The sequence below is a fragment of the Ambystoma mexicanum genome, chromosome 8, assembly GCF_040938575.1.
Source record: "Ambystoma mexicanum isolate Mex_15411 chromosome 8, UKY_AmexF1_1, whole genome shotgun sequence".
In the NCBI taxonomy this organism is placed as follows: domain Eukaryota; kingdom Metazoa; phylum Chordata; class Amphibia; order Caudata; family Ambystomatidae; genus Ambystoma; species Ambystoma mexicanum.
This window is the reverse complement of record NC_090929.1, coordinates 639,525,890-639,548,122: the sequence shown is the minus strand read 5'-3', so window position 1 is coordinate 639,548,122 and position 22,233 is coordinate 639,525,890.

The following is a 22,233-nucleotide window of genomic DNA, read 5'->3' as shown; positions in this document are numbered from 1 at the left end:
GCATGGTCTGCATCAGGTAAGTTTTAATCTATGAGCCTGGCACCTATGGTGCCAGGACTGACTCTCCATATGAGCCTGGCACCATAGGCGCCGGGACTGCACCAAAATAGCCCCTAGCGGGGGTTGTTGGGCTTGCTTGGGGTAACTTGATGCCTGCTTCCGGGGTTGCTGGACTTGGTCTGGGTCCCCGGGGGTAGGCATCATGACACCTACTTCTTTGCCCAGTACCAGTTCCACATCACTCATGTTCCCGGATCACAAAACCTGATTGCTGACGCCTTATCTCGACGTCCTGACTATGTAACTACTGAAGATAGGGCCTACCCTAAAATGTTTCCCCACACGATCTTTGTAGCTCAAGCAGTCAATCTCCTGGAAGAAATTCGAGTGCAAACCCAATCCTCTGATCTGTTGAAGGATATTTCAAGGAAGAATCAATAGAATCTAAGAGTCAAGGAAGGATAGTTATTTAAGGACAATGCACTGGTCATTCCCACACAGAAATTACAACAAAGAATAATAAACCTCTGTCATGATACCCTTCACTCTCGACATCGTGGCATAACCAACACCCTCCGCCTCATACAAAGACAGTTTTAGTGGCCTGGAATGAAGACCGACGTACAGCAGTACGTCCAAGTTTGTGCTATCTGTAGTCAAAATAAACATGATAACAAGAGACCGGCGGGTCTTCTACTGGAACCTACACTGCCAACAAGGCCATGGGAATTCATTGCTACAGACTTCATTGTGGAATTACCACCTTCCCGAGGATACACGACCATCATGGTTACCATTGACTTGTTCACTCATATGGCTCATTTTACACCCCTGTGTACGTTACCATCCTCGTCCGAACTTGCTGGAATCTTTCTAGAACACATATTCCGTCTGCATGGACTTCCAAGATCATTTCTGATCGAGGACCTCAATACGTCTCACAATTCTGGAAATATCTTTGTCGCATTTTGGGAATCCAACGCACCCTCTCATCAGGTTATCATCCCCAAACCAACGGGGCCACAGAACGTGCTAATCAGACCCTGCAACAGTATCTTCGATGTTTCGTCACCAAGGTTCAGGATGACTGGTTGCTCCTGACACCCGTGGCTGAATTCGCCTACAACAATTCCGATCATTCAGCACTTAAGACCAGTCCCTTTTATTGTAGCCAAGGTTTCCATCGATCGGTTCTACCCTCTGTTCTCCCTCATCCCACGCCGGTACCTACTGTTGACTCATGGATCGAAACCCTCATCAACGTACACCAGGAGGCCAAAGAAAACTTAGAGAAGGCCAGAACACAGAGTAAGAGGTATGCGGATTCCAAAAGAAGACCAGGGCCTTCTTATGCAATTGGTGATCAAGTCTGGTTATCCTCGAAATTACTACCCCCACACCTACGGCCAAACAAATTGGCCCCTCGGTACTATGGACCATTTCCAATCAAAGAAATTATAAATCCAGTCTCATACCGGATCAAACTACCAGACTCCTGGAAGAAAATTCACCCAGTTTTACGTCCTTAATAAAACCCTACATCCAATCCTCCCGGAAATCCTGCAGACCCCCTTCTCTACTGGTAGATAACCAACTGGAATATGAAGTGTCCAGAATATGCGACTCCAGGTATAAACGGGGTCAGCTTCAATACCTGGTTGAATGGAAGGGATATCCTCCTAGTGTAAGAACCTGGGAACCACTTTCTAATCTCAAGACCCCTCGACTGCTCAGAAAATTTCACCTCATACACCCGGGCAAACCTGAAGGAACGGGTCTTCGTAGGAGGCATGCTGTCATGACCTACAGAATGCGCCCCTTTTGGACTTCCTGGTCCTTGTCTCAGCGGGGCTTACACTCCCTGGTACTCCCAACATGGCCGTCCAGCGTGAAACACCTTCCTCGCTCCACACGTTGGACGTAGCGTGTTCTATTAATAGACCACGCCCCCCGTGGCTCCGCGTGTCTCAATGCTATTGCAAAGTAGCCACCAGACGTGTGCTCCGTAGCTCGCGGTATTGTTTTCCCTGATTCTGTCCCTTCTAAACTCCATTCCTAGCCCCTCTCCTTTCCTTCTTACTTCCTGGACTCATGTGCTGTGTAGTGCACCCTCTTACTTTCCCGGATTCCTGGATCGTTGCATCCCGGAACTTTGAACGCACGCTGGAGTCGGAAGAGACTCGTGCAGCCTTATTCAAGACCCGATCCGTCCGCAAGAAGGCATCGACCAAGAAATCCAGCAAAGATCGGACTCAGGTGAGAAGGGGGGAACTCCTTGACATGCGGATCCACTCGGTGTTTCATGTCTCCCTCCTAAAACCATTGAGACCAGGTACGAGGATCGATACTCCACCGGATCCCGAAATAGTTGAAGGAGAACCAGAATACGAAGTTAAAAGGATCCTAGACTCTAAGATGGTCCGGTCCAAGTTATACTACCTTATAGACTGGAAAGGTTATGGACCCCAAGATTGGACCTGGGAACCCAGTGAGCATGTCCACGCTCCACGATTAATCAGGCAGTTCCACCGCAAAAACCCCACTAAACCAGGTCCAGGGAGGAAACCATCCATGAGAGAGGCCTTGAGGGGAGTGCTGTCACGGCCACAGGAACAGAACACAATAACCACATCATCTAGTGATGGGGGCAATGGGTCACTTGACTCACTTATATCCCGTTGGGACCTATAAACACAAGGGCCCTGGCTAGACTCAGTCCTGGTGCCTTTGGCACCAGGCTCATATAGAGATGTGAGCAGGAACACTTTATTTCAGTGCAGGAGTGCTTTTACTCCCACTTACAAATCTTATCTGGGGCTCAGTTTGGGCCTGTTGCTTTATGTCTAGTGGAGACACTCAGTTTTGCCCTCCCAGAGGCACATTCTCAGGGTGTTGTTGTGGGCACGGAGGACAGGCCCCAATTCATCATTGACTGGCACCTGAGATGTGGCTTCAGTGTATGCTCCACAGGGGCTGATTTTTATGTGAAGTATGATTGGACCAGCTGGGTGCGTGCAGCCTCTCTACGTGCCCTTTGGCCAACCATCCATAAGGTTGCTTCCTGTGGATGCAGGCGGTGTCCCACCTGCATTTCCACTGGTACACCATGCCGTGTGGTGATATTGTGCAGTACAGATGCAGCCACTATGATTCAACAAACTACCGGTGGTGCATATAGCAACACCCCACCAGAGTGGTCAAGAGAGAGAGCAGAACCATGACTTCAGCACTCCGAATGTGCACTCCACTATGGCCCTAGTAGCTACATGTGCCGCATTATATGTCATCTCAGCTGGTGTCGTGGGATTACGGATTGGTGTCATGAATGTTGACAGTGGGTAGGCACTGTCCCCTGTAAATGTGTGCATGGTTGTCATTTATTGTCACTGTCTATTGTTCGGTGTGTCGCAGGCATGTGCGTGACCGTTCACAAACACTGATGAGACATGCGTTGACATGTTGTACAGATGCCAGGGCCTGGTGCAGTGGTGAATGCCAGAAAATGTAGCCATCATGTGTGCTGCCCGGAAAATTGCACCTAGTACATAGAGGAAGTGTGCGACTGCAGAGAAATCCTGGATCACTGTCTTCCTTTCGGCCACTGTTCGGGGCATATGTATGTGCCACCGCACACATGCATGTGCTTATGCATGCCAACACCTGGTGTAGGCAGCGGGGTTGGGTGGCCAGCGATATCCCACCAACTATTGCAGTGGTTCATTGGAAGGACCTAGTGGCGATGAAATGAAGTGCAGTCATGACTTTTTCTAGGGGGTAAGGGCCTGCGAGAAGATGGGGGGGTGATGCTAAGCAATCTTCCCACCCTCTGATGAGGTCTAGGATTATATGGGTGGTGGGGGCCTGTACCTGGCACATTCCTCGTTATCCGGCATCCCCAACATCCTGGCCATCCTCCACCTCCTGCGGTGTCCGTGTATGATAGCTCTTACTATTGCTGGGTTTATCATGGCTGTAGACGTGGCTTTGGGGTGCGTTGCATGCTTTATACGCATTGGTCCCTATGCGCATTGTAGTTTATGCATGTTATCATGTGGCGGATGGATCACACGGATTGCGTGTGTTTTTTCACGACACGACGTTCCGCCTTAAAATCCATGAATACAGTTGGATTTGCATTGCAATGGGCGTGCGACTGCTTGGCTCATCCCTCAACACGCCCACATTTTCACATGTTCTTCCTCATTCTGCATGTTCCGCCCCCTATTTGGTTCACTGCGTAGGACGGGCCCACATTCTGCTTGGAGTCTCACGCAAGGCACTTGTCCACTCGGAGGCACTTGTCGGGCTGAGCGAACTCCATGCAAGTCCCGGAAAAGTCCCATGCATTTGGTTCCATGAATCGACGAACAGGGATTTGCACCCAGATTTGCACCTAAAGTCCCGATTATCCATGCAGAATATTCCATGAATCGGGCCCTTGGTGTTTAAATCACAAAAGAAGTTTGTATTTACCAACAGCTTTTGCTCAATGGTGATCCCTCTCAGGTCACTTGATATTCAGTCTCCAGCTAGCGTGAATGGCCGGAATTTGATATTCATAAGCATTTTATTTGCTTTCTGTCCATTTACTCAGATGCAGTGTGGTGTGGGGTTGTGAGGATGTTTTGGCAGTGGTGTGTGCTCTCTTAGCTTGCACAAGCTGCACACTTTTTCACAGTTCCTAGAGCCGCTCATTTGACATTCTGAGCAGTTGCGCTAAGCCCCCGTGCTCATTTTCAGACATCCTTCATGCAAATGCCACTTAACGCCTAACAGAAACACTTTCTGGGGCAGCTCCTTTAATATCAATTAGCACCTGCTCTGAGCCCAAAAGGGAATTCTCAGTCCATTTGCTTTACAAATTCCCCAAATTCTTCTTAATAGACCACATTAAAAGTTTCAGCAGCAACTCATTAAGTATCACTTGCTCTGAACACATACGCACATTCTCAGTCTGCCCTTCGCCAAATACATCTTAATGTGCAGCTGCTGAAACAATTAAATGAATACAATACTTGCTCAAACCTGTCTACATGACAACCACATTGTTAAAACATTAAAATAAATGCATCAGTTCCACTTTACCTTCTCTAAAGATCAGCATAAACCACTGATGTATGTTGATTTCATTAGATATTTCTGAGAATTAAACTTGGCTCTTCACCCCAGAATCAGAAGGGAACTACTAGGTAAAACAAAGACTCCACCGAAAACAGAACACACCTCAACAAAGCATACATGGAAAGAACAAACTAGGGAGGGAGCCCAGGAAAGAGCCCCTCCAAACAATACCCCCACTCTAAGCATCACCCTAGGGAAGGGCCAAGCCAGGGAGGGAGCCCAGAAAAGACCCACTCCCTACATTACCCTACTTTAGACATCGCCCAAGGGACAGGAACCCTAGCTGCAGATGGGGAAGCACTCTGCAATAACTGGCACCCGAGGAGGCCTTAGAGCTCCTTGTCTGTGGAAGGTGGGGATCCCGCCTAAGCAATGGTGGGTGCATCCTTGCCAAACTAAGAGCAAACCCTCAGCGTAGCCTTCTTCAGCGAGAGGTGGGGAGAGGCCATCACAACCCCAAGCCCCACAAACCACCAGATAATTACAGAGGAAAGCCACCACCTTGCACAGAACCCGGCGAATGCACCGTCACAAAAGGGCCAGCAGACAGCACAGTTAGAGACGCTAAGCACAGAAGCCTGAAGAAACGAGGTAAGAAAAAGCAACACTAACGCAACCCTAAAACTTCAAACTCTACAAACACCTTTCAAACACAAAACAAACACAACCTCTACTCTGGACAGCAATCTGCACACACTTCAACACACTGCAACAACAAACCAGCCACACATAGTCCTGCACAACAGCACATGGGAGTCTACCGAGCCATAAATCGCACCCAAGCTCTGCGAACGGTGCAAACCGAACTGAAGCTGTCAACAGGACTTTGTAACTCTCGCTCTGACTCTGCTCTACTAACCCACCCCCCACACTCTTACCGTTCAGATCCGCCAAAGTGCCAGGGGACTATTCCGGTGGTGATAGTATGCAGTACAAACGATCCTTAACAATAACATTAGGTCTTTCCTGTGTTGATCAATTGACATTTTCATCTCTCCTTTGTTCCAGCGTGGTAATTCACACCTCGGAACTGATGCTTTGATAAATGGAAATTCTGCTCCCGTTACTTTTCCAGCCCCTTTAGGTTTCCAAGTTTTTCATTTGGCACTTAGAACCAATCAAGATGGGACTGAAATGTACCCTTCTCATGAACACGTTTGAGTCCAACCTACAATCGCTGAGATGTCTGTGATTCCAGTCTACCCCCACATTTGATAGATGGATAGCTACTATGCAGTAACCACTTAGCTTCTCTGTAGGCAGTAATGGCAAAAATCTTTCTCCAGTTTTGCTAACAATTTGGATCCTGAACCCCGGAGGTGGTTGACATAATGGAACGCTGAAATATTGCCCATTGGGAGAAGTATGAAAATAGCTACTCTGCCCCTGCTCTAGAGTTCTGATCGCAAAAAAACTACCCTACAACTTGTAGACAGTTGATATGGATGGCCAGCTTCTCTGGGGACATTTACTTCCAATGTAGGTCTATCCACAACGAGCATCCTACTCCAGGCATCCAACTATATTACTAAGTCTAGACCAGATCCTATGATAGCACGCCCATTCCCTATTTATAAACTATCCAGCTACTAGTGGAGCTCTGTCACTGCCGCCAAATCACAAGCCAGAGTAGAAGTTTCCCCTTTTTTACTTTAGAAGGCGCAAGACAGACAATGGCCACAGCTAGCCCCCAAGTACAGGAAGGTTCCTGCAGACCACGATAGCTCAGGACATGCTGAGAGGTTGTCGAGATTGGGAAAGACACCCCCTCTCGGTATGCAGCGGACAAGCAGGGGGCATCCCATGCCCAAAAAATGGAAGAGTCCAATAAGATGGCAAAAGTAGTTTAATTTACAAAATCAGAAACAAAACAGGGACAGTAATGGACATCAGGTGATTCCAGTTCACTCTCGTCCTGGTACAGGCTCGCAGCCGAATTTTAATGACATGTGATGTAACAAACAAATGATACATTGCATAAACCTAGGTGGGGTGGGATTGGGTGAGTAGAATGGTCGACTACATAGTCTATACGTGGTTAGTGTTGCCCGCCGCCACATGGTTAATGGACACCCCGCCCACTAAGGGGTTGGACCGCATGACGTATGGGTGAGGGAGTTTCTGTTGGGGAAAAAGGCGCCTTTGGCGCCAGTGACAGTTAGTAGCGGTTAATAAAGGGATGTTCCATTGATACCTCTGTGTGTGTGTGTGTGTGATCATTCCAGGCCCGATCCCGGGCAACACTGGTGACGAGGACGGCCCCAGCACACACCGGAGTCCTCCGTGTCGGCAATCCGCCGGACTACCTCACCGCTGATCCTCCTCCCACTGGCTACGCCGATCCCGCTGCACTGGAGTCAGGCCCTCCTCCACACAGGCAGTCCGCCCATTACAGATCATTACATCTAGGAGTATCACACACAACAACGCTCCATTAAGGCAGACCGCCCCACAAGATGAGTAATCCTACATCACCCCAGCCAGCACGGCGGCCAAGTCCATCCAGCTAAGGATGCTGCCACCGTTCTCCACAACACCACAAGCCACCAAAGGGCCGAGGTGGACTGAGTGGATGGAAGACTTCCACCATTTCGTGAGAGGGTCAGGGGACGGAGACTCTCTATACATAAGAGACATTTTTCTCAACCTGGTGAGGGGGAGATAAAAACTATCGTCAAGACAGTGCCAGCGGCTGAGCAAAATGACTTTGCGAAATTGATACTTTTCAACCAGTGATCTCAGAAGGCGCAAGAAACGGTAGACAAATTCATGACCCGCCTAAGGGTGAAAGGAACGCCCTGCCAATTTGATGAATTCTCTCTGGAAGAAGCAATACGCCTTAGAGTCATAGAAGGCTGCCTATCGCCCTCACTCAAAAAGCAGCTGTTGAAGAAACCGCTCACCATCCCCGAAGTCTGCGAGCTCACCCGCATTTTTGTTGGTGCCGGTCAGGCCGCATCCATGACCGGCACCAACAATCCAAAACAGGACGCAATGGAACTCATAGCCGCTGTCCAATCACCTCGCCAAAATGACAGAAGCCCACATCCCTACAGGCTACAAGAACAACAAATTCCACGTCAACAGAGTCAATGTTACCGGTGCGGCATGGCATATTCACACTCAGGATCCTGCCCAGCACTGTCACAAAGGTGCACAAACTGTGGCAGAGAAGGACACTTTCAATCAGTTTGTAGAGAAGGGAAGCCTTTCTCCACAATGCCACTCCAGGCTCCGGTCAGAATGCCTTTCCGCCCGACGCCTCCACAATATGGGTCGCAAAGATACTACCAACCGAGCCAACGGAGACATGTAAGAGAGGTAGACGAATATCAAGACCACGAATATGCCCAGGCACCTGAGTACACAGACCGGCCACAACATCTAACAGACGAATATGACAACCCTCCAGAAGGGTATGGCGTTGACACGCAGTACTACGATCCACCAGCAACCGCGTACTATATGCAATACGGCTCACACAACCAGGACGAATATGTCAACCTCGTTCTTGACAATGAGGAGGCCAGAGAAGCCCCGAAAATACCAATCAAAATGGAGAACTGCCTTTTTCATTTCATGGTGGACTCGGGCGCCACCGTGAACATCATGGGCGAACAAGAGTACACGAGAATCCCACGGCCACCAGTGTTTGAGCCATCACACTCCAGGATTTTTCAGTGGGGCGCAGCTACGCCACTACAAACAATCAGACGTTTCACGCGCCGTTTTCTACAAAACGGACGCCAAGTGGACACCACCATCCACGTAATTAGATCTCTCACCAAAGGAAGATGCCTGCTCAACTATCACACTGCTTCTCGCCTAGGGCTAATCGAGATCCACGTATGTGCAGGAGACACAATCACCTCCACCACAATTCGCCAGGAGTTGAAGGAACAGGTCAGGGCAATACTCCAAGAACAATCACAAAACCTAATCTCGAAGGCGGAAGTCGAACAAAAATTCCCAAACATATGCTCTGGCCTAGGAAAGCTCAAAGGTCCCCCAATAAAACTGCACATAGACCACAACATGAGGCCGGTGCCACAACACCCGAGAAGAGTCGGTTTTCACCTTCAAGAGGCAGTGTCACGAGAACTTGAACAACTACTTGCTGACGGCATCATTGAACCGGCAACAGGATCAACACCGTGGGTTTCCCCTCTTATCATAGTGCCCAAAGAAGGGGGCAAGTTACGACTGTGTGTTGACATGACGGTTGCCAACACCGCCATCCAACGCGAGAGATACCCGTGCCCGTGCATTGAAGACATGATTGTACAATTGAACAATGCACGCATGTTCTCCAAACTTGATCTAAGACAAGGCTACCACCAACTGGAATTGCACCCGGACTCCAGAACAATCACAACCTTTGCAACTCATGATGGCCTATTCAGATATCGCAGACTGAATTTTGGCATCTCCTCACCGGTGAAAATTTTTCAGAAGACGGTGCAGCAAATCATCATGGCCAATACGAGGAGCGTTAAAGGACAGCGATGACATCCTCATTTTCGGCTCGTCTAAAGAAACCTATGATGCATCCTTGTTCGCCACATGTGAGGCAATACAAGCCGTTGGCCTCACACACAACATTGAAAAATTCAGGTTCAGAAAGGCCAAGCTAACATTTTTTGGACACATTTTCTCCAGTGAAAGGATGATGCCTGACCCCGAGAAAGTGGACACCATCTCAAACCTCAAGGAACCACAACAGACTGCCGATGTGCGCTCCTTTCTGGGAATGGCCGGTTACTGTGCCAGGTATATACCACACTATGTATCCCTCACTGAACCGCTCAGGAAACTCTTACAGAAGGAAGCGACATTCGTATGGACTCCAGGATGCCAACGCGCATTCAACGACATCAGGAAAGCCCTCACTGAGGCACACCGCCTAGCCTATTTCAGCCCGGACTGGCACACAGAAGTGATTGTGGACGCAAGTCCAGTTGGCTTGGGTGCAATCTTAGTGCAGACAAGTGGAGCAGACGTAAACCCCAGGCACGTGGTAGCATACACCAGCAGAGCATTATCCACCCCGGAAACGGCCTACTCTCAAGTGGAAAAAGAAAGTCTTGCCGCAGTCTGGGCATGTGAACATTTCCACAACTTTCTAATAGGGAAAAGATTTACCCTAATAACGAATCATCAAGCGCTATTATCACTTTTCGGCAACCCTCACACCAAGATGCCTCCGAGGCTAGAACGGTGGGGCATCCGCCTTCAGGAATACGATTACGATATCATTCATCGACCTGGGGTGACTTAAACCCCGCCGACTACCTGTCACGACATCCAGTGGGGCCCCCACTAACACGGATAGGAGATGTCGCATATGTCAACTACATAGCGGAAAACTCCCTACCACCAGCGCTCTCATTGGACACAGTCGCTGCAGCGTCCGCCGCAGACCCGACTACCGCACTTGCCATCAGCCTGATGTCTGCCAACAAGTGGAGAGACCGCCGACGAGCAATGCTGGCCCACCCGGGGATGTGCAGAGAAGAAATTGAGAGACTAGCGAGGGTATACAATAAACTAGCGGTAAAAGACTACGACATCCTACTCAGCCGTTGCCGCTGAGGAAAGAGGTTGTCCGCACTGCACACGAAGGACTCAGAGGAGCCGAAAACACAAAGAAACAACTGAGCTGTCACGTCTGGTTCCCATTCCTAGACGCCGCAGTGGACGAATGGGTAAAAAACTGCCATGCCTGTCAGTGCACATCCCAAGCCGGCTCCTGTGCAAAATACACAAATACCAGAACACCCATGGGAAAGAGTGGCTATAGACTTTTACAGACCCACAGGGTCAGGTGAATACCTCTTACTCCTGAAAGACGAACACTTGCGATTCCCCATAGTGAAGAAAGTAGCCACCACAGCGTTTTCACAAGTAACAGCAGTACTGGAGGAAGTCCTTAGCAAATGGGGAATCCCTAGAGTGATTAAGTCGGACAATGGGCCCCCTTTCTGTGGACATGAATTTACAGCTCTGACAAACCACCTAGGGTTCAAACACATGAAGATTACACCCCGATACCCACAAGCAAATGGAATGGCAGAACGGTTCATGGCGTCAATAAAGAAGACAATCCAGAGAGCATGAATTGATGGAAGCAACCCACATCAAGCGTTATGCCGGCTCCTCAGAGACTACAGAAATACGCCACATGACGCCACAAACAAGACGCCCGCTGAACTCATGGTTCGGTACGAGGTACACACTCGCATCCCATGAAATCCGTCAGGGACAGAGGCCCCAGATACAAAAATACTGCAGCGAGATGCTGAAGAGAAACTGATAGCGAAGGAGGACACTGACACCAGGCGCAAAGCAACACCAAAAGACTTTCAGATCGGAGATGAGGTGTTGGTACAGCAGCCCATGGTACACAAAACAGACCCTCGGTATGCTCCGAGCCCCATGAGAGTCACGGCTGTAAAAGGAACAATGGTGACAGCACAAGACCAGGAGAAGGTCATCACGAGGAACTGCCAATAGTTCAAACATTACATCAAAAGAGAAGAGTGTGAGTCTCCCCCGAGACCCAGCACACCAGAGCCAAGGGCTCCCTGAGATGACCTGTGAATTCCGCCAAAAGAAGATGCCAGCGGGACAGATCAAAATGAAGGGGCCCAGAATGAAAGTGGAGTAGAGGTCCGCCACGAGAGACCGCAAGGAGTTATCAGGAGACCAACACGACTGGTTGAAGAATGTTGAAAGGACGTTTGGACATTTGTCCGGGGGTGGTGTTGCCTGCTGCCACAGGGTTAATGGACGCCCCACCCACTAAGGGGTTGGCCCGCATGACGTATGGGTGAGGGAGTTTCCGTTGGGGAAAAAGGCGCGCTTGGCGTCAGTGACAGGAGCGGTTAATAAAGGGATGTATCATTGATACCCTCTGTTTGTGTGTGTGATCATTCCAGGCCTGATCCCGGGCAACAGTTAGTAACCTAATTTGTCCGGCGCTATTAGGTAACTCCGCCTGGGACCACCTACAAAAAGATACATGTGGAACAGGTCATCAGGGTATTCCATGATTGGCGGGTGCGACTTTGTTAGGGTGAGCATTAGAGGTAGGTGGTGATTGGAAAAGGATGGCTTACTCAGCCTTGGCACTTTGGACTGTTACCAGCACATGAGCAACAATTGAAGGTGATGAGAACGGCCCCAAGGTGCTGCATGTCCCGCTAAAGTTACCATTCCATGATTCCCTAGGCTTTGAACCAGGACAGTTAGCTTTCAACGTTTTCTCTATGTTGTATCTTTCTTCCGAGAGAGATGGATGGGAATGAAGATCTCTGTCTGACTATGTCTGGCTCTAATGAATAGGCATTCTCTGCCAGGTTCAGGTCACGTGTGTGGAGACATTTTCAAATTATTCTGCTCAGTAATTAATGAGGATTTTAACCCTTTTTACTATATGAGTTATGACCTCCATGGCTTCCAGAGACTTATTCGAGCTACTTTACTCTCGGTGTCAGGTGTGAGCTGGTGAGAACCTAACCTTCCTGCAACATTTGTTTCCTTGCTCCTTCAGATAGAGTTATTTCCATCGTCTGGCGTCCATTTACTGCCTGTATTTTTCCAGTGCTGATTCAAACCTGCCTTCCCAGCTAACCTTGGCAACCTGTGCACGTTTCTATCTTTGTGAGACCTGTACATCTTTGGTTTTCAGGGTCTTGACTGTGGACTGTAGAGTGTTCAGAAACTCCAAAGCCCATTACCAAATGCAAAAATCAGGGTGTTCCACTAGATTACGAACCAGGAGAAGGATTTGCCCACACAGACATTTGAAAGAAACATTTTTGTGTGCATAATACTGTTTTGTGGAGTTCTCTGTCTATTCTTTTGTTCTGTAATAGACCTTGCTTTCTGCAAACTGCATCCCTGTGTCTGCCTCCGTGTACTTCCCACTTAGGCCGTCCAGTGACATTATATAGCTCTTAGGAGTAATCGCTTTATGGCACATGACACAATGACAATATGATTTACAGCTAAATCCAGCACACCGTTTGCAACCTATTTTGAATCTGACAAGCCAGACTGTTACTGCTACCTACTTTCATGTGGCAAATCCTTTGCTCCCGAGTATCCAGCCACAATTGATTGCTGCACACAGCAACGTTAGCATCAGAATGTACCTGTCTAAGGTGTAGTGAGCTATTTTAGTAGGTGTATTTGCCAAATGAATCTAGCAGTTTCTCTTAATTTCCTGTGAGTGATGGGAGCTTTCCTCTATGTTAAGGCTCTGTATGGCAAGACTACTGTTGGATTGATGGTTAGGCAGACCTTTCATTTTGAAGTTGTCCAACCACTTCTTTGCAAGGTGTATCGATTGAGACTTCTCTATAGACTTCGTACCTTTTTATACATCAGTCTGTATTGATTTCCTAGTCCTCAGTTTTTCGGGTCAAAACTGGAGCTAGTACACCAGTTTCAGTGCAAGGTGGTTCTGGAACTTTCAAGAGCAGAACATCTGATAACCAGTAATCTGTCATTCTAGAGCCGATCGAAAAAGAGATGTTTGTCCTCCCTTTTGAATTCTGAATTGATGAAAGGGCTCCAAGAAGCTTCTGCCAAACCTTAAAGAGGTGAAGTGATTTTATTGTGTCTTACGTAGAATATCTTCATCTGTTTTCATGACATCTTGGTGGTCACTAACCCACAGGCAGGTTATGACTGGTAACATCAACTCCACCATGGTCCTCAGGTGATCACTGCAGCGTGGACAAAATCGCTGATGGCTCGCTAACATGTTGGGTTCAGTCACATGCACTTGTAGTTGTTTGAGCTGCTGTTTGTACGGCTGTTTTGCTGTTTCTTGCGAGAGTGATGATGCAGCTGTCTGTTCTGGTTTCAGTGTACTGCTAGTAAGGCAGTCAGTGCCTTTCGTTTTTTTTTTTAAACTCTTTATTTCTCTTTTTCAACAAGATACAATCAACAACAGAATTAACATCCTTGGTCATTGAATAGAAAAATGCATAACAGTGGAAAACAAAATAAAACAGAATTCCAAACCATAACTCAATATTCCACCATATGAAATTTAGGACTAACCTAAAACAAAGCCAAATGTATCATACAAATAACAACAAACAAGTAAAACCACACAAAACAACCACATAGACAACACAAACCCCCTCCCCATATATTTAATGCAAATAGACCAATGCACTCCATTCCAGAACCTAATCTAGCATCATCCATAAAGGTCAATAACGCTCCACCACATTTCCACATAAAGGGTTTCCTTGTTTTGTTTACAATACATCGTTTTCTCAAGCCTGGATAAAATTCCAACATCTTTCTGATACAGATCATTGCTGGTTTCACTCTTGCTCCGTCAGTGGAGCTGTTGGGCTTTACTTGTCAGGTATTGTCCCTTTGCTTTTTACTCTTCCTTGAACATGGCTGGGTATATCATGACTGTCATCCTTCCTAAAAATGTACATTTGCTTTTTAGACCCTGTAGGATATTCCTTCTAGATTCCTTTTCTATGACAGTGTCTGGAATGATGTGTAAGGGTTGTCCATCACATTTCAAGAGCACCTTTCTATTTGACTGAGCCAGTATCAGGTCTTGTTAATGTCCCAATAACTTATTGGTATTGTTATTGGCCGGGTCATTCTGCACCACGTCGAAAGATTGGATGTCAACCAGTCAGGTGCTCTCAGAGGTCCAATATGGCTTTAGGCCTGTCCTGGGAACCCCGGAATAGGCCTTGAACCTGTATTTGCTAGGGGCCTCCTCTATCTATGGTAGGGAGGAGACAATTTATTTAGCCTTCATGGACCTGAGCACCGCATTTGATAAGGTGGACTGAGCTTCTCTCTGGCGGGTGCTCGGGTCCATGGGCTGTCCACCTGAGCTGCTACGGATCCTTCAATTGCTTCATGAGGACACCAGAGCCTGTGTCTGCTTTGGGGAACAGGGTGAATGCACTGGTGGCCAGTGTAGTTCATCAGGGCTGTGTGCTTGCACCAGTCCTATTCACTCTCTATATAAATAGCCTGTTTTGAGCACTGGTGAATACAAAAGCAGGCTCTCTGTGAGTGGGTAATAAAGCATTCCCTTTGCTTGCATTTGCTGATGACACCGTGCCCATTGCCCGGAAACCAATAGCCCTACAAAAGCTGATTAATGCCTACACTGACTTTATGAAAGAGAAACAAGCGTTAGGGGGCATCGCAAGATTTATGAAAATGTGTCAGGGTCAACCACTAACTCTTATTATGGAAGTTTTTCGCCCACAAAGGCTGTGACCAACTACGAGGTTACACTGTGGGGAACTGAAAACACAATGGCCATCGAAGTCATAGAGAATCACTTTCTGAAAAAACTGTTGGGTTTCCCCAGTTCCACCCCCAATTATGCTGTCTACATAGAACTGGGCACAACCCACATCGCTGATGATTGGTACACAGTACCCTTTTTGCACGGTTGGTGATCTGGTCAAATCCGAGAGCCACTCTGACACATGACATTATTATTTTTGCAGGGCCCCATTGGCAAGAAGCACCATGGTTGAAATGTATATTTGAATGTGTGTCTCTGGTCAATGCCCCGTCTTTACAATGCCCGGCCCAAATTTTAACAATAGCAGAGAGGAGCGTGTACAAGAGGGCCTTCCGCTCGCTTATTACAACAAAAGGCGAATCAATTGGCCTTGCAATGTAACAGGCTCCATCTATCTATTTCAAAATTAGATATTATTCAACCGTACTTGACATATAGTGATAAACAGGCTGATCGATGGGCACTCACCAGGGCGCGCCTCAATCTATTTTTGCTGAGGGACATTATGCAGACATGGCAGGAGCAGAGTGTGGCCTACCCGGGTTGTGGGTGTGTGAAGGAAGACCTTTTACACTGTGTCCTGCTTTGCGCTCGTTAAAATGACATCAGGAAACAAACCATTACCCCGCTCCTGAGAGAAGCGAACTTCACTCAGTGTTGTCTGGCACTTTTGTTCTTGTTGCGTGCATAATCATTAACTGTTGCCTGGGGCATGTCAGAATATCCGAGGAAGGCATGGAACAGGAGGAAGCGCATTGTGAATATTTTAATATAAACTGCCTCCTCTCTAAAGTTAATGTTTTCACTCCAATCTAGATTCCAGACACTACATGGATGCCTGTTTGTTCATGCCTGTGGATATTGCAGGCTACCATTATGGACTGTGTATTTTTAAAATGTGCATATTGTAAGATTAATTATGTATATTGTGTTTTTATATTGGACTGTGCATATTTGTAGGTGAGCTTTGTTTTATGGACTTTGATCCGAATAAACTGTCTATAAAACTGGATTATTATTATTATTATTATGGTATTTATTGAGCGCTGACCTAGCTTTGGGAAGCAATGGAGTGCTTGCCAATCGTAGGGGGAAGAACACAGTGAGGGCAGCAGTGAAAAAAGGAGTGGGGGGCTAACAGGGGAGGGCGGGCAATTGGCAGCATGGGGGGAAGACAGTGGAGAGCAGATCAGACTCTCAGGTAGGGTGGGGAATGCATGGAGTGTGGACCTAGGTGTTAAGGAGGAGCCATTCCTTCCTTCAAGGGGAAGGTTGTGAGCTCTTTTCTGAACTGTAGAAGTGATGGGGCAAGTCTGAGGTTAGATGGGAGGAGGTATCAGAATGTTGGAGCGTAGACAGAGAAGGCCTGTCTTCGGGTTCTTTCCTTCCTTCACTGTTGTAATTCAAGCCTGCACATTTGCTTACTTCTGGTGGATTGAAGGCCTTCGGAGATGATGAGTTTCTCAGTGAGGTAGCTTGGGGACTTCAGGATGGCAATCTTGTATATGATGTAACAGGATTTGAAGATGATACATGCTTGCAGTGGGAGCCACTGTAGTTCGATGAGGGTCGGGGTGATGTGGCCAAATTTGCAGAGTCCTTTAATGCGTCTTGCTGCAGCATGCAGAACACTTTTCAGGGGTACCAGGGTAGTCGCTGGAAGGCTTTCCAAAAGGGCATTGTGCCCATCCTGGTGGGAGAGGACCAAGGCTTGGAGAGCGGATCTGAAGTTGTTTTCTGGGATAAAGGGCTTCACTTTCCTCAGGAGAGAACGTTAGTACCAGGCCTTATGTTTCTTTCTTGCTATATGCTGTTTGAACGTGAGGTGTCTGTCGATATTGATCCCAAGGGACCTGGCACAGGGGGGGCAGTGGGGTGTGAATTCCTCAAGTTTAATAGCAGAGAGATATCAGGGTGTTCAGTATTTTTGGTTAGCAGTAGGAATTCAGTCTTGGAGGGGTTGAGCTTCAGGTAAGCACTGGACATCCAGGACTCGATCAGTGTGAGGTAAGCCTGTGGTTGTCTTCGATGGAGGATATCTTGAGGTAGAGCTGTGTGACATCTGCGTATTGGTGAATGTGGATGTTATGTGGAGAGAGGAGGTTTTCTGAGTGGTTCCTTGTAAAGATTGACAGGATGAATCCTTGCGGGACTCCACAGGTGATGGGTAGAGTTGGTGATCTGGAAGAATCAAATTGTACGAACTGTTGGCAGTTTGCAAGGCAGGATTTAGACCAGCCGAGGACGTTCTCACTGATCCACATGCGGTGATGTAGATTGTCAGTGAGTGTCTGCTGGTTTACTGTGTCAAACGCTGCTGAGAAGTTATGGAGAACTAGGAGGCAAGGATGGCCATTATCAAGGGTTTTAAGGGCATCATTGATCACCTTGATGATAGCCATTTCTGTGCTACATCTGGGTCTGAAGCAGATTGGTAGGACTGAAGGAGGTTATTGGCTTTGATGCTTTGGAGGAGTTATGTGGCTACTGCTTTCTCAAAAATCTTACCCAGAAAGGGAAGATCGGTAATGGGGGATTACTTGCTGGGATCATCAGGATCCAGTGTTAGTTTCTGTCTAGTCTTGAGGGTCGAGGGGAAGTTGCCTTGAGTTAGGGAGCTGTTGATCATCAGGTAAGGGAGGAGTGCTTCATTCAGAAGGATCTTGAGTAAGGAGGCAGGGAGGATATCATCCGCAAACTATCTGGCCTTGAGGGATGCTAAGGTGGCAATGAGGTCTTCCATAGTTAGTGTCTTGATAGTTGTCCAGATAGTTGTGGTTTTGCAGGATGGGATGTGCAGTGTGCTGTTAGCTGTGTTGTTGGTGTCTATGTGTCAGCAGATCATGTTGATCTTTTGGATAAAAGAGTTGATGTTGTTGGATTTTTCGATGGCATGGGTGGGTTGGGCAGAGGGTTGATACAGAGCTTGATGGCTTTGAAGAGGGATCTGTCATGGTGCATGCCCCCAGACGTCAGGAGCAGACCAGCCTACCCCAGTTGCTGGCACCCATGGGGACCTTTAAGGCCCCAAATGGTTGCCTCAAGACTTCCTGGAGTCAGTCCTGGCGCCATTGTCGCCAGGCTCATATTATTCCATCATGTAAAGCAGGTTGCAGGGAGCATGGAGACACACATACCCCAGCCTGGAAGAACTGAGCCATACAGTTTAGCTTCGGGTGTGGCTGGAGGGACTACTTTACCTGGCACTACTTGTGCAGGGTGTGGCTGGAGGAACTACTTTACCTGGGACTACTTGTGCAAGGCTATATAAACCACACCCTAAGGACAGAACACGCTTCGCGTTATTCGGCACTCCTGCAGCGTAACGCTCACCGTGTCTGCTTAGCTCCAGTTTACCCAATCTTCAGCCAGGCCCGCCTTGGGAACCACGAACCATCAGCACCTGTTTGAGAAAAGAAAAGGAAGAGAGAACAGGAACAGCGGTTGAGTCCTTACCTGAGAAGCAGTCCATCCGAAAGGCTTTCCCTTCTGCCGCTCCCAGGAATCGTTGCATCTGCAGAAAGGAAACACAAGCATAGAGAGCCAATACTCACCCGGAGGCTGCACTCTTCCTGTAATCCATCGAAGCGGTTCACGCGATCGCCGCTCCGGAGTCACACCGCACCTGCAGAACAGAAAAGAAGACATCAGGTTAGTCGCGCAAGGGAAAAAAGAACCATTTCTGTATATATTTCAACGCCGCGCTCTCGCGCTGATACCTGCAGGAATACTGCTCAGCGTCGCATTAGAGGAGTCAATCCTTCATCTGGCCCCTCCAAAACCGCACCTGCAAAGGAATAAGCACAACAGTGACTTTGGCAACAAAGAACATTTAAGCAAAATGATACCAAGAACCTATTGGCATAGAGACTTACCTACAGAGTCACAGTTGTTCAGGGCTCCGCTACAGCCCGTAGGATCAGTGACACAACTAAATCCAGAAGAGAGTCTTATGAACATTAACGTGCCCCTGCTTTCAGTCGCAGGACAGAGAATCCGCCATTAAAACACCTAAGGTGAGGCGTTAGCAGAGGGGAGCACTAGGAGGTTATGGGAGGTGGGAGGCTAACAACTCGTTTCAACATTCTAGGCGAACGCCCACTCGTGAAAGAAGTAGTGAGACAGAGAAGACAAATGCAGGCGTTCATCGCTCAGCTTCGTGCGACGCAGGTGCAGACATTCATTGCTCAGCTTCGTGCGACGCCACTGTGGAGACCAGGTGAGCGTAACAGAAAGCAAAGCCTTCATAGAATCCTCTACCTGGGCGTCATGGAAACCTCAGAGACTGACCAGTTAGCCCAGCTTTTGGGGGAACTCAGGGCCGAGGTGCATTTAGCTCGGCAAGAAACAAATGCTCCAAGGAGAGAACTGATTGTGGCTAAGGATTGCACGGATGCCCTAGCCAGACAATTACTTCAATCGCAGCCTGGCCAAACACTGCTACCTGGAATGAGGTCATCAGTCCCAGCTCCGTCAAGTAATCCTGTACAGGTGGCCTTTCCGGGAGCTGTACCTTTGGCTCCAACTGAACGCTTTGTGGGAGACCCAAAACGGTATGCGTTTTTTATGAACCAGTGCCGCCTTCATTTCCTATGTAGGCCTGGAGCCTTTCCAAACGACCAATCAAAGGTGGCCTTTGTGGTTTCATATCTCAGTAGCAGCGCCTCAGACTGGTCGGTACCACTAGTCAATCGGGATGACACCCTCCTACGAGACTTTCAGAGGTTTCAACAGGATATGGAGAAGTTGTTTGCCCGGCACTCACAAGGCCAAGCATTAGATAACAAACGCCTGTCTCTGCTTCAAGGGAACCAAGATCTGTTAACGTATATCGCAACCTTCCACAGACTGGTAGTGGAAACCGGTTGGCCTGAAGACAAAAGAACAACGCTGTTTCACCAAGACGTTTTGGCTCAAGTGGTCAATCCACCAAGAGACTGTGCGGAATACATTGACTTGGTGGTGCAGCTTGACCACAGACTGCAGTACCGAAGAGCTGACCAAGCTAGAATGGAAAATCGGGTGTTTGTGAGTCCAAGAGAAAATGCTTCCAAAACCACTGACATGTCCGAACCTATGCAGATTGGAGGAGTGCGGGGGCCACTATCCAAGACTGAAAGAGACAAAAGGAGGCAACAACAGTTGTGCTTAAATTGCAGGACAGCCGGCCATTTCCTCTGAGAGTGTCCGGTGAAACCACCCAAGAAGGCAATCAGGATCGCTGACAAGGTTGGGGCAGAGCCAGAGCCGGAAAATGTCCACGGCCGACAAGCGCAGGGGTCCGTTTGTCGAGCAAAAAGAAGGACTCTCAGACCTCGCACCTAGCCTTGCCAATGATCCTCATCAGTCACCAGCAACCGTCTCGTATGCACGCGGTCAGAGCTTACATCGACAGCAGAGCCATTGGTAACTATATGGATCAAGAATTGGCTTCAAGGATGAATCTTCCTCTTTGCGAGAAGACAACAACCTATTTGGTCACCACTGTCGACGGAACAGAGATTTCTTCTGGTCCTGTAACACACTTGACGACAGAGATGACACTTTTGTGCCAAGATGGGTATCGGAAAGCCATTGTGTTTGACCTAATGAAGGCTCCAAAATTCCAAATAATTCTGGGAATGCTGTGGTTAGAAAAACATAATCCTTGCATTGACTGGCATGCTAAGAGGCTGACCTTCTCAGTCGAATGTGCTCATACATGCTATCAAGCAGGAGAACCCTTGACTAAAGAGGTGGCAACAGTCATAAGTCTAACAAAATCCGCTACCCCAGGAATACCAAGACTTTCAGGATGTTTTCCAGAAAGATCAAGCTAATACACTGCCGCCCCATAGACCATACGACTGCCAGATCGACCTTATACCTTGCGCACAGATTCCATGCGGCCGGATCTATGTGCTCAAAGCCCGGAAACCTTCATTTAAAAAAGTATCTATACCAATATCTGGCAAACGGTTTTATTCGTCCATCGAGGTCCCCAGCGGCCTCGCCCTTATTCTTCGTACCTAAAAAGGAAGGAGATTTAAGGACCTGCATTGACTGCCGTGCATTGAACCAAGTGACTGTAAAATATCGGTACCCCTTGCCTCTAATCCCTGAACTGCTGGACCAAGTAAAGGACGCTCAAATTTACACTATGTTAGTGTTACGCTCACCTGGTATCCACAGGGGCGCCACTCAGCTGGGTTACTCGCTGGTATGCTTCTCAGCTTTGCCCTGATGTGGTCTGCGGGGAAGGTTCTGCCTGAAAATACAGGAGGACTGTGTTCAAGACTGACCGACTGGGGTAAGTATCCTCCCTCCACCCCTGCAAGCTTTCAGTCCCTCTAGCGGCCTCTCCTCACCGTGTGGTAGATTTAGGCATGCTCTCCGTCCTGCCTTCTTTGCAGGGGCGCGTTGTCTTTCATGGGCGAGTGCGGTCCAGTTACTTCACTGACGCCGGCCCATTTGATATTGTTCAGGTAGGTCTTATTGCTGTTCTTTAGTTTTGTTGCTATCCTTGGGCCAAAATACCTTCAACTCTCTCTTCCTAAATATCTTCCTTCTCGAGCTCTTTGCTCATCCGCCTCCAACTCCCTCGGGGTCAGCCGCTTCTCCAAGCAACGAGTTGGGGGTAGATCTCTCTCTGCAGCAAGGGCCTCCCTCTGGAACAGCCTTCCTGCCTCCCTGAAACTTGAGGAGAACCATCTCCGGTCCTGGAAGCACCTCAAAACCTTCCTCTCTGCCTCCGCTTTCTTCCCCCCCTCTCCCCTGCTAATATTACTATAACTGCACTGAATCTGCAACTGGGCCATTCA